At 41.5% G+C, this 13,118-nt stretch overlaps 1 long non-coding RNA gene across 3 annotated transcripts in view; it reads left to right on the forward strand.

The window, feature by feature from the left end:
- Positions 1 to 13,118, forward strand: part of LOC133260665 (uncharacterized) — a 143,856-nt gene that overhangs the window by 54,032 nt on the left and 76,706 nt on the right. For 2 of the 3 annotated variants that reach the window (XR_009740922.1, XR_009740924.1), the window contains exons 4-5: positions 2,984 to 3,063; positions 12,762 to 12,862. This is a non-coding gene — a long non-coding RNA (uncharacterized LOC133260665). The remainder of the gene's footprint in view (positions 1 to 2,983; positions 3,064 to 12,761; positions 12,863 to 13,118) is intronic. The other variant, XR_009740923.1, reaches the window with a different exon arrangement.

Consider the following 13,118-nt stretch of genomic DNA (forward strand, 5'->3'; position numbering starts at 1 on the left):
TGTGGGAATTGCAGGGCAAGGGGAAGCATTTTATAGTCCTAAGATTAGGGCTCAGTCTTTTAGTGAGGCTATGGCTCTGAACTGTGAACTTCACAGGTACTTCTCAGCACTCCCCTCTCTTTAGGTGGGCAGGATGGCTGGAGGGAGCTGGAGTTGGGGACTTCCTTTCTCCTATGTGGAAGGCCACAGCCAGCTGAAGTCAGTTTGGATCTGATAAAGCTCCAGCATGTGAGGCTCTGGTTAAATAGTTTCTCTTTAGAGTGGATCTTGTTAAGAACAGAATGCTCAGAAGTTTCAAAATGGTTCCTCTTCCCCTCCCCTTACCAGAAGCATGGGGGAATTTTTCTCCAGTATTCACTGTAAGAATCCAGTAGAGCTCCAGGAAGTAAAACTCACAAAAGTTTCAGGTGTCCTGATGACTGGATCCCTCTGGAATTTTTGACTTGCCCGCACTGAGCCTCCAGTAATTCATCGGTTACAGTTCAGGTTTCCCTAACGTGGTGCTGGTCCCCATGAAGGGTTCTTCCTTGGTAAGTTGTGATTCTCTGTATTCGCCTGTCACTCTTTCCAGTTTAGGGGACAGTGATTTGTCTTGTGACCTCACTTCCATATGGATCTAAAAAGAGTTGCTAACTTTGCAGTGTGTTCAGCCTTTTACTTGTTGCTAGGATGGAGTGGTGACTCTCAAACTTCTTACAATGCCAGGCCAGAAACCAGAAGTTCTATCCATATGTTTTGAAAAGTAGAAGGACAGCTGATATGTATTGAGCACCTGCCCTACTGATATGTATTGAGCACCTGCCCTAAATCAGGTGCTTTACCTGATCCACTATTTCATTTTTTCCTTTTAATAGTCCTCTGTGGAAGATGTGACTCTCCCCATTTTGCAGATGAGAAGCTGAGAGTTACAGGAGAAAGGCACTTGCTCAAATGTTCATGACAAGTACATGGTCTGCTTCACTCCAGATCTCATCTGATTCCAACTATGTTCTTATGTAGGAAATAAAGGAGGAATAAAGGGCAGAAGTAAGCAACAAAAATCATTTCCCATGATTATAAAAGCAGTTCATACTGTAACATTTATGAAGAAAAGAGCTTTTGTGTGATTAGATTCTACAGAGATGAGTGTTGGTAAAGTCCCAGGGACTGAGTTTTTAGCATACTGCTCCTTAGACATAGTGCTAAGTTGTTTCAGTCGTGTCCAACTCTTTGTGACCCCATGGACCATAGCTCACCAGGCTCCTCTGTCCATGGGATTCTCTAGGCAGGAATACTGGAGTGGGTTGCCATGTCCCCCTCCAGGGGATCTTCCCAACCCAGAGATCGAACCTGTATCCCTTATGTCTCCTGCATTGCAAACAGGTTCTTTACCACTAGCACCACCTGGGAAGGCAGACATAGACTGGGCATTTAATACATTCTTGCCAAATGAATGAATGAATGAATGAGCATTCCATCCAGTGTGTTGTACGTCATTAAAGCATTCTCTCAGTGGGCCTGGCACTGTGCTAAGTACTTTGCATTCTTTATTTCATGTAATCTTCATAACAACATAAGGGAGGGGCAATTTTTTTCTCTGTTTTTATTGTTGAGGAACCAGAGACATAGAAAAAATAACTTTGTGCAAGATCAAATAACTAACAAGTGTAGAGGTGGGGCTTGGGCTAGGCCTGTGCAGTTCATGCTCTACACCCGGACTGTCCTTCCTGAGAGGAGTAGGGGAGGGGCTTCCTCCACATACCCGCCTCTCTAGGCAGGCACCGTTGCTGATGCTCCCACTAAGCGCCTCACATCCCTTGCACAGGATAGGCCCTTACCTCCTCCAGATGCCTTCTCTAAGGGTGCAGAACTGAAGATGTTTAAAGCTTCCCCTAGACTGCAGTTCATGACCTCACAGAATCAGCTAAGCTGGAGAATCAGACAGAGGACAAGCCCAAGTGCTGCTGCCTGAAAGACATGCAGTGTGGCCCAGGAAAGTCAGGGTCTTGAGGAAAGGAGGGTCTTGAGGTCCCTGCTTGGGAATGGACATGATCCTTGCTCTGGCTTCTCTTTCTGACCCTTGGGCATCAGATGGATGGAGCACAGGATTAAAAGAAGGTCCAGCTACAGAGACCTGGAGCCAGGCTGGCCGTGTCATCCTGGGAAAGATCATTAACTTCACCAAGACTCCGTTTCCTTCTCTATTGCATAATAATCAGATTAAGAATAACAATTTCTATCTCTTGGGGCTATTATGATAACTCAGTGAGACTGGGCAGAGGAAGGTTCTTTGTAACTGGGATGCAGTCTACAAGTGACTCAGTTCCCAGAGCCCAGGACAGAGGTTATTTCTACTCTACCCTGCACCTATTCATAAGGGGACGGGAACACCTTTCACAAAGCAAGGATTTCCCAGGACCTGGTATTTTGCCCGTGTCTGGTTTCTGACCCCAGCATCTGGAAGAGTAGGCAGTGAAGGAGCTTAGCTTCTCAGAAGCTATAGCTTCTGGCTGTGGTCATCCCTGTGGAGGAGTGGGGTTCGAGGCCTATCTGAGGTCCTTGCTGCTGCTACTGCTAAGTCACTTCAGTCATGTCCGACTCTGTGCGACCCCATAGACGGCAGCCCACCAGGCTTCCCCGTCCCTGGGATTCTCCAGGCAAGAACACTGGAGTGGGTTGCCATTTCCTTCTCCAGTGCATGAAAGTGAAAAGTGAAAGTGAAGTCGCTCAGTCGTGTCCGACTCAGCGACCTCATGGACTGCAGCCTACCAGGCTCCTCCATCCATGGGATTTTCCAGGCAAGAGTACTGGAGTGGGGTGCCATTGCCTTCTCCGATCTGAGGTCCTTACATCTTTAGAAACCTAGAAAATTTAGCCTCTCCTTTCTCTCCCTTGGTGATCACTGACACCTCTCTACTCCCTGCACAAGCCTACTAGTTTCTCTCTTCCTGTAGAAGGTAAGGCTGAACCATTGTAAGTGATATGGGGCTTTTTTCTCCCTCAGGACACTAATAATCATGCCAAGACCCTCTGTTGTTGCTACTCCACCGTGGGACAGCCAGTGTCTTCTGGGAGCAGGTGTGGGTGAGTAGGATTGTTTAACCCCTTAATCTACATTCCTATCCACCCAGAAGCACAGAAACTACACAACACAACACAGCACACACACACACAAGTTAACTAGTCACTCTTCTTGCACTTCATTCTTCACAAACTGTTGCTCAAAGAGTATGGTTATCAGAGACTGCTTGGGGAACAGTGTTCTGCTCTGAACTGAAAAGCTTAACTTAGACAGAGAGGCCAAGATGGTGGAATATGAAGACCCTGAGCTCACCTCCTCCCACAGTCACATCAAAATCACAAGTATTTACAGCAAAATTATTGAGAACAAAGACCTGAAGCCTAGTGGAAGAGATTTCCTACAACTAAAGATATAAAGAAGAAACCACAACAAGATAAGTAATAGGTCTGGAGACATGGTATAATCAAGACCCATATCCCCAGGTAGGTGGTCTACAAATGGGAGGATAATTACAATTGCATAGGTTCTCCTAAGAATCAAAGGGTACAAGCCCCACAGCAGGCTCCCCAGCCTTGTGGCTCTATACCAGGAAGACAAACCCCCAGAATGTTTGGCCTTGAAGACCAGTGGGGCTTACTTTCAGAAGAGCCAGAGAACTGTGAGAAATAGAAACTCTACTCTTAAAGAGCACACACAAAATCTCACACACTCTGATACTCAGAGAAGAAGCTCTAAGTTGAAAGAATTTTGGATCAGACACACCTTCTGATCTTGGAGAGCTTCCCAGAGAAACAGAGGCAATTGGAGCTCACCCTGGGGACACAGACATGGGCAGCAGTCACTTGGAGAAACTTATTCTACCAAGAGGACTCTGGAGCTTCCAAGCACTATTTTGGAATCCCCTCTCTAACTTAGCGCTAGGTCATGGCCTCACCCACCAGGTTGTCAACACCAGTACTGGAACACTTCAGGTCAAGCAGCTAGTTAGGTGGGGATACAGCCCCACTCACCAGCAAACCAGCTGCCCTGGGACACAGTGCCATCCACCAAAGGACCCAGGACTTGGCCCCACTCAACAGAAGACCAACACCAGCTCCCAGACCCTAGGCCCTGCCTTCAGGGACCCCAGGACCCACAACATCAAGTGTACTAACATTCATATCATAGGAGTCTCAGAAGGAGAAGAGAGAGAGAAAGGGGCAGAGAACACATTTGCAGACATAATAACTGAAAAGTTTCTTAACTTAGGAAAGGGAACAGACATCCAGGTCCAAGAAGCATAGAAAATCCCAAACAGATGGCTCAGTAGTAAAGAATCTGCCTGCAACACAGGAGACTTTGGAAAACCCCAAACAGTATCAATCCAAAGAGGGCCACACCAAAACACATTGTAATAAAAATAACAAAAATTAAATATAAAGAGAGAATCTTAAAAGCAGCACAGGAAAAAGCAACAAGTTATGTACAAGGGAATGTCCATAAAGCTATCAGCTGATTTTTTCAGTAGAAACTCTGCAGGCCAGAAGGGAGTGGCCCAGTATGTTTAAAGTGATAAAAGGGAAAAAACTACAAGCAAGAATACTCTACCCAGCAAGGCTTTCATTCAGAAATGATGGAGAGAGAGAGCTTTACAGAAAAGGAAAAGCTAAGAGAGTTCAGCACCACCAAACCAGCTATATAAGAAATGTTAAAGGAACTGCTCTGAGCAGAAAAGAAATGAGAAATATAAAAATTATGAAAGGAAAAATCTTGCTGGTAAAGGCAAATATACAGTAAAGAAGGTAAATCAACCAGGTATAAACCTAGTAGGAACGTTAAAAGACTAAAGTAGTAAAGTCATCTATATCCACAATAGGTAGTTAAAAGAGATACAAAACAAAAAGACGTAAAATATGATGTTAAGAACAGTAAAAGGGGAGGGGAAGAGTAAAAATTCAAGGTCGTGAAAATACATTAAACATTAAGAGATCAGCAATTTATAATTATATACATACATTATACACATTATATATATGTATGTATGTATATATATAGCTATATATAGACTTCATGCTAATCACAAACCAAAATTCTGTAATACACACACACAGGAAAAAGAGTGAAGAATCCAAATGTAACATAAAGATAGTCATCAAATCATGAGAGAAGAGAGCAAAAGAAGAAAGGAACAAGAAAGCACTACAAAAACAACCTCAAATCTATTACCAAAATAGCAATAAGTACATTTCCCATCAGTAGTTAACTCTTAAAGTAAATGGGCTAAATATTCCAATAAGAAACCTAGAGTGGCTGAATAGATACAAAAGAAAGACCCACAAATAAACTACCCACAAAAGACTCACTTTAAATCTAAAGACACACAGGTAGAAAGTGAGGGGATGGACAAAGGCATTCCATGTAAATGGAAGTGAAAAGAAAGCCAGAATAGCTTCATAAATATAAAACATTCCATCCCAAAGCAGCAGAATACACATTGTTCTCAAATGTACATGGCAGATTCTTTAGGATAGAGCACATGCTTGGCCACAGAACAATTCTCAGTAAATTTAAGAAACTGAAGTCATATTTAACAACTTTTTTGACCACAATGCTTTGAGACTAGAATTCAACCACAGAGGGGAAAAACTGCAGAACAGGAACACATGGAGGCTAAACAGTATGCTACTAAATAACCAGTGGAACACTGAAGAAATCAAACAAACAAACAAAATACCTAGAGACCAGTGAAAATGAAATGCAATGATCCAAACTCTGGGGACACAGCAAAAGCAGTTCTAAGAGTGAAGTTTATAGTGATACAAGCCTACCTCAGGAAATAAGAAGAATCTCAAATAAAAAACCTAACCTTATGTTTTTCCTTCTGGCTTACTTCACTCTGTATAATAGGCTCCAGTTTCATCCACCTCATTAGAACTGATTCAAATGTATTCTTTTTAATGGCTGAGTAATACTCCATTGTGTATATGTACCACAGCTTTCTTATCCATTCATCTGCTGATGGACATCTAGGTTGCTTCCATGTCCTGGCTATTATAAACAGTGCTGCAATGAACATTGGGGTACACGTGTCTCTTTCCCTTCTGGTTTCCTCAGTGTGTATGCCCATAAATACAGTATACTAACGCATATATATGGAATTTAGAAAGATGGTAACTATAACCCTGTGTACGAGACAGCAAAAGAGACACTGATGTATAGAACAGTCTTATGGACTCTGTGGGAGAGGGAGAGGGTGGGAAGATTTGGGAGAATGGCATTGAAACATGTAAAATATCATGTAAGAAACGAGTTGCCAGTCCAGGTTCCATGCACGATACTGGATGCTTGGGGCTAGTGCACTGGGACGACCCAGAGGGATGGTATGGGGAGGGAGGAGGGAGGAGGGTTCAGGATGGGGAACACATGTATACCTGTGGCGGATTCATTTTGATATTTGGCAAAACTAATACAATTATGTAAAGTTTAAAAATAAAATAAAATTAGAAAGGAAAAAAAAAAAACAAAAAAAACCTAACCTTACACTTAGAGGAACCAGAGAAAGAATAAACAACCAAAATCTGTAGAAGAAAAGAAATCATAAAGATCAGAGCAGGAATAAATGAGATAGAGACCAAAAAAAAAAAAAAAAAAGACCAATGAAGCTAAGCTGATTCTTTGAATGGGTAAACAAAATGGACAAACCTTTACCAGAAGGTTTTCTTTTTATCAAGGAAAAAAGATAAAGTCAGAAATGCAAACTTCACAGTCAACACAACCGAAATTCAAAGGATGTCATGATACCCCTATGAATGATTGTATGCCAATAAAATGGACAACTTAGAAGAAATGCCTAGAAATATATAACCCTCTAGGACTAAATCAAGAAGAAAACAAAACAAAACAAAACAGAGCAATTACTAGTAATGAAATTTAGTTATAAAAAAGAAAAATTCCCCAAACAAAAAAATCCAGAATCAGATGGTTTCATAGGTAGAATCCAGCAAACATTCAGAGAAGAATCGATACCTATCCTTCTCAAATTATACCAAAAAATAGCAGAGGAAGAAATTCTTCCAAACTCATTCTATTAATACAAGGCCAGCATCACCTGACACCAAAACTAGACAAAGATAACACAAAAAAGGAAAATTACTGACCAATATCACTGATGATAGACACAAAAATCCTTATCAATATATTCAGTTCAGTTCAGTTCAGCTGCTCAGTCATGTCTGACTCTTTGCGACCCCATGAATCGCAGCACGCCAGGCCTACCTGTCCATCACCAACTCCTGGAGTTCACCCAGACTCACGTCCATCGAGTCAGTGATGCCATCCAGCCATTTCATCCTCTGTCATCCCCTTCTCCTCCTGCCCCCAATTCCTCCCAGCATCAGGGTCTTTTCTAATGAGTCAACTCTTCGCATGAGGTGGCCAAAGTACTGGAGTTTCAGCTTTAGTATCATTCCTTCCAAAGAAATCCCAGAGCTGATCTCCTTCAGAATGGACTGGTTGGATCTCCTTGCAGTCCAAGGGACTCTCAAGAGTCTTTTCCAACACCACAGTTCAAAAGCATCACTTCTTTGGCGCTCAGCCTTCTTCACAGTCCGACTCTCACATCCATACATGACCACAGGAAAAACCATTGCCTTGACTAGATGGACCTTTGTTGGCAAAGTAATGTCTCTGCTTTTGAATATGCTATCTAGGTTGGTCATAACTTTCCTTCCAAGGAGTAAACTTCTTTTAATTTCATGGCTGAAGTTACCATCTGCAGTGATTTTGGAGCCCCCAAAAATAAAGTCTGACACTGTTTTCACTTTTTCCCCATCTATTTCCCATGAAGTGATGGGACCAGATGCCATGATCTTCATTTTCTGAATGTTGAGCTTTAAGTCCACTTTTTCACTCTCCACTTTCACTTTCATCAAGAGGCTTTTGAGTTCCTCTTCACTTTCTGCCATAAGGGTGGTGTCATCTGCATATCTGAGGTTATTGGTATTTCTCCCGGCAATCTTGATTCCAGCTTGTGTTTCTTCCAGTCCAGCGTTTCTCATGATGTACTCTGCATAGAAGTTAAATAAGCAGGGTGACAATATACAGCCTTGACGTACTCCTTTTCCTATTTGGAACCAGTCTGTTGTTCCATGTCCAGTTCTAACTGTTGCTTCCTGACCTGCATACAGATTTCTCAAGAGGCAGGTCAGGTGGTCTGGTATTTCCATCTCTTTCAAAATTTTCCACAGTTTATTGTGATCCACACAGTCAAAAGCTTTGGCATAGTCAATAAAGCAGAAATAGATCAAAATATTACCAAACAGAATTTAACAGTATATAAAAGGAGATCTTCTCCAGGTCAGGGAGATCCTGTGGAGAAAGAAAAGGCTACCCACACCAGTATTCTTGCCTGGAGGATTTCATGAGTCTGACTGGCTATAGTCCATGGAGTTGAAAAGAGTTGGATACAACTGAGTGACTAACACTTTCGCTTTCAAAAGATCATACACCATGATTGAGTGGAATTTATCCCAGGGATGCAAGGATGTTTCAACACACATAAATCAATCAGTGTGATACACTATGCTAACAAACTGAAAAATAAAAATCATATGATCATCTGAATAGATAAAGAAAAAGCTTTTGACAAAATTCAACATCCATTTATGATAAAAACTCTCAACATCATAAAAGCTACATATGATAAGCCCAAAGCTAACATCACACACAATGGTGAAAAACTGGAAGCATTTCCTCTAAGATCAGGAACAAGATGAGGATATTTCCACTTTTATTCAAGAATCAGTCAGTCAGTTCAGTCAGTTCAGTCACTCAGTTGTGTCCGACTCTTTGCGACCCCATGAATTGCAGCACTCCAGGCCTACCTGTCCATCACCAACTCCTGGAGTTCACCCAGACTCACGTCCATCGAGTCAGTGATGCCATCCAGCCATCTCATCCTCTGTCGTCCCCTTCTCCTCCTGTTCCCAATCCCTTCCAGCATCAGAGTCTTTTCTAATGAGTCAACTCTTCGCATGAGGTGGCCAAAGTACTGGAGTTTCAGCTTTAGCATCATTCCTTCCAAAGAAATCCCAGAGCTGATCTCCTTCAGAATGGACTGGTTGGATCTCCTTGCAGTCCAAGGGACTCTCAAGAGTCTTTTCCAACACCACAGTTCAAAAGCATCACTTCTTTGGCGCTCAGCCTTCTTCACAGTCCGACTCTCACATCCATACATGACCACAGGAAAAACCATTGCCTTGACTAGATGGACCTTTGTTGGCAAAGTAATGTCTCTGCTTTTGAATATGCTATCTAGGTTGGTCATAACTTTCCTTCCAAGGAGTAAACTTCTTTTAATTTCATGGCTGAAGTTACCATCTGCAGTGATTTTGGAGCCCCCAAAAATAAAGTCTGACACTGTTTGCACTTTTTCCCCATCTATTTCCCATGAAGTGATGGGACCGGATGCCATGATCTTCGTTTTCTGAATGTTGAGCTTTAAGCCCACTTTTTCACTCTCCACTTTCACTTTCATCAAGATGCTTTTGAGTTCCTCTTCACTTTCTGCTATAAGGGTGGTGTCATCTGCATATTTGAGGTTATTGATATTTCTCCCAGCAATCTTGATTCCAGCTTGTGTTTCTTCCAGTCCAGCGTTTCTCATGATGTACTCTGCATAGAAGTTAAATAAGCAGGGTGACAATATACAGCCTTGACGTACTCCTTTTCCTATTTGGAACCAGTCTGTTGTTCCATGTCCTGTTCTAACTGTTGCTTCCTGACCTGCATACAGATTTCTCAAGAGGCAGGTCAGGTGGTCTGGTATTCCCATCTCTTTCAAAATTTTCCACAGTTGATTGTGATCCACACAGTCAAAGGCTTTGGCATAGTCAATAAAGCAGAAATAGATGTTTTTCTGGAACTCTATTGCTTTTTCCATGATCCAGTGGATGTTGGCAATTTGATCTCTGGTTCCTCTGCCTTTTCTAAACCCAGCTTGAACATCAGGAAGTTCATGGTTCACATATTGCTGAAGCCTGGCTTGGAGAATTTTGAACATTACTTTAGTAGCGTGTGAGATGAGTGCAATTGTGCAGTAGTTTGGGCATTCTTTGGCATTGCCTTTCTTTGGGATTGGAATGAAAACTGACCTTTTCCAGTCCTGTGGCCACTGCCGAGTTTTCCAAATTTGCTGGCATATTGAGGGCAGCACTTTCACAGCTCTTTCCAGTTGAAAGAGCTCAACTGGAATTTCATCACCTCCACTAGCTTTGCTAGTAGTGATACTTTCTAAGGCCCACTTGACTTCACATTCCAGGATGTCTGGCTCTAGGTCAGTGATCACACCATCGTGATTATCTGGGTCGTGAAGATCTTTTTTGTACAGTTCTTCTGTGTATTCTTGCCACCTCTTCTTAATATCTTCTGCTTCTGTTAGGTCCATACCATTTCTGTCCTTTATCGAGCCCATCTTTGTATGAAATATTCCTTGGTATCTCTAATTTTTCTGAAGAGATCTCTAGTCTTTCCCATTCTGCTGTTTTCCTCTGTTTCTTTGCAATGATCACTGAAGAAGGCTTTCTTATCTCTTCTTGCTATTCTTTGGGACTCTGCATTCAGATGCTTATATCTTTCCTTTTCTCCTTTGCTTTTTGCTTCTCTTCTTTTCACAGCTATTTGTAAGGCCTCCCCAGACAGCCATTTTGCTTTTTTGCATTTCTTTTCCATGGGGATGGTCTTGATCCCTGTCTCCTGTACAATGTCACTAAGCTCATTCCATAGTTCATCAGGCACTCTATCTATCAGATCTAGGCCCTTAAATCTATTTCTCACTTCCACTGTATAATCATAAGGGATTTGATTTAGGTCATACCTGAATAGTCTAGTGGTTTTTCCTACTTTCTTCAATTTCAGTCTGAAATTGTCAATAAGGAGTTCATGATCTGAGCCACAGTCAGCTCCTGGTCTTGTTTTTGTTAACTGTATAGAGCTTCTCCATCGTTGGCTGCAAAGAATATAATCAGTCTGATTTCAGAGTTGACCATCTGGTGATGTCCATGTGTAGAGTCTTCTCTTGTGTTGTTGGAAGAGGGTGTTTGTTATGACCAGTGCATTTTCTTGGCAAAATTCTATTAGTCTTTGCCCTGCTTCATTCCATATTCCAAGGCCAAATTTGCCTGTTACTCCAAGTGTTTCTTGACTTCCTACTTTTGCATTCCAGTCCCCTATAATGAAAAGGACATCTTTTTGGGGTGATTTTAATATCAATTTATATATATTCATAGAAAATCCTAAAGATGTTACCAAAAGCTTACTAGAACTCATCAATGTATTTGAGAGTTTCAGGATACAAAATTAATATACAGAATATGTTGTGTTTCTATATATTAACAACAAACTATCAGAAGAAGAAATTAAGGGACTTTGCTGGTGGCTCAGTGGTAAAGAATCTGCCTGCCAATGAAGGAGACAATGAGTCTGACCCCTGATCCAGGATGACCCCACATGCCGTGGAGCAACTATGCCCACGCACCACAGCTATTGAGCCTGAGCCCTTGAGCCTCGGAACCACAACTACTGAGCCTGCGTGCCACAACTGCTGATGCCTCCATGACCAAGAGCCCGTGCTCTGCAACAAGAGAAGCCACCACAGTGAGAAACACACATGCTGCAACAAGAAAGTAGCCCTCGCTTGCCACTAGAGAAAAGCCAGCACAGCAATGAAGACCCATCACAGCCAAAAATAAAATAAATAAATAAACGTAGATAATGAAGAAATTAAGAAAACAATCTCATTTAAAATTGCATCAAAAAGAATGAAACATTTAGGAATAAATCTAATGAATGAAGTAAAAGAGTGTTTTCAAAAAACTGTAAGACACTGATAAGAAAAATTGAAGATGACACAAACAGATGGGAGATATATCATGGATTGGAAGAATTAATTTTATTCTAGTGACCATACTATTCAAAGCAATCTAAAGATTCAATGCATTCTATCAAAATACCAATGACATTTTTCACAGAACTGCTGCTGCTGCTGCTGCTAAGTCGCTTCAGTCGTGTCCAACTCAGTGCGACCCCAGAGACGGCAGCCCATCAGGCTCCCCCGTCCCTGGGATTCTTCAGGCAAGAACACTGGAGTGGGTTGCCATTTCCTTCTCCAATGCACGAAAGTGAAAAAAGGAAAGTCACTCAGTCATGTCTGACTCTTAGCGACCGCATGGACTGCAGCCCACAAGACTCCTCCATCCATGGGATTTTCCAGGCAAGAGTACCAGAGTGGGTTGCCATTGCCTTCTCCATTTTCACAGAACTAGAAAAAGTAATTCTAATAATTGTATGGAAACACAAAAGACTCGAAATAGCCAAAACAATCTTAAGAAAGAATAAAACTGGTGGAAACACCCACCCTGACTTCAAACTATACTGCAAAGCTACAGTAATAAAAACAATGTGATACTGGCACAAAAGCAGACACACAGATCAATGGAACAGAACAGAGAGACCAGAAGTAAACTCACTTTTGTGTGGGCAGTTAACATACCACAGAGTAGGCAAGAATATATAAGTGGAAAAAGACAGCCTCTTTAGTAAATGGTGTTGGGAAAATTGGACAGCTATGTGCAAAGGAATCAATCTAGACTATTCTCTTATACCAAAATAAAAATGAGTTAAAAACTTAAATGTAAGACTTGAAACCATTAGACTTGGAAGAAAACGTAAGCATTATACTCTTTGACATCAGTCTTAGTAATATTTTTTGTATATGTCTCCTTAGGCAAGGGAAAGAAAAGTAAACAAACAGGACTACATCGAACTAAAAATTTCACATGGTGGAGGAAATGCTCAACAAAACAAAAACACCATCTACTAAATGGGGTAAGATATTTGCAAATGATAGATCTGACAGGACTAATGTTCAAAATATACAAAGAACTCATACAACTCAACTTCAAAAAAAAAAAGCTATACAGTGTGATTAAAAATGTGCAAAAGATCTGAATAGACGTTTTTCCAAAGAGGACATACAGATGGCCAGCAGGCACATTAAAAGATGCTCAACATTACTAATCGTTAGAGAAGTGCAAATCAAAACCACAATGAGATATTTCAAATCTGTCAAAATGGATATTAT

The sequence above is a fragment of the Bos javanicus genome, chromosome 14 (assembly GCF_032452875.1).
Source record: "Bos javanicus breed banteng chromosome 14, ARS-OSU_banteng_1.0, whole genome shotgun sequence".
Lineage (NCBI taxonomy): Eukaryota > Metazoa > Chordata > Mammalia > Artiodactyla > Bovidae > Bos > Bos javanicus.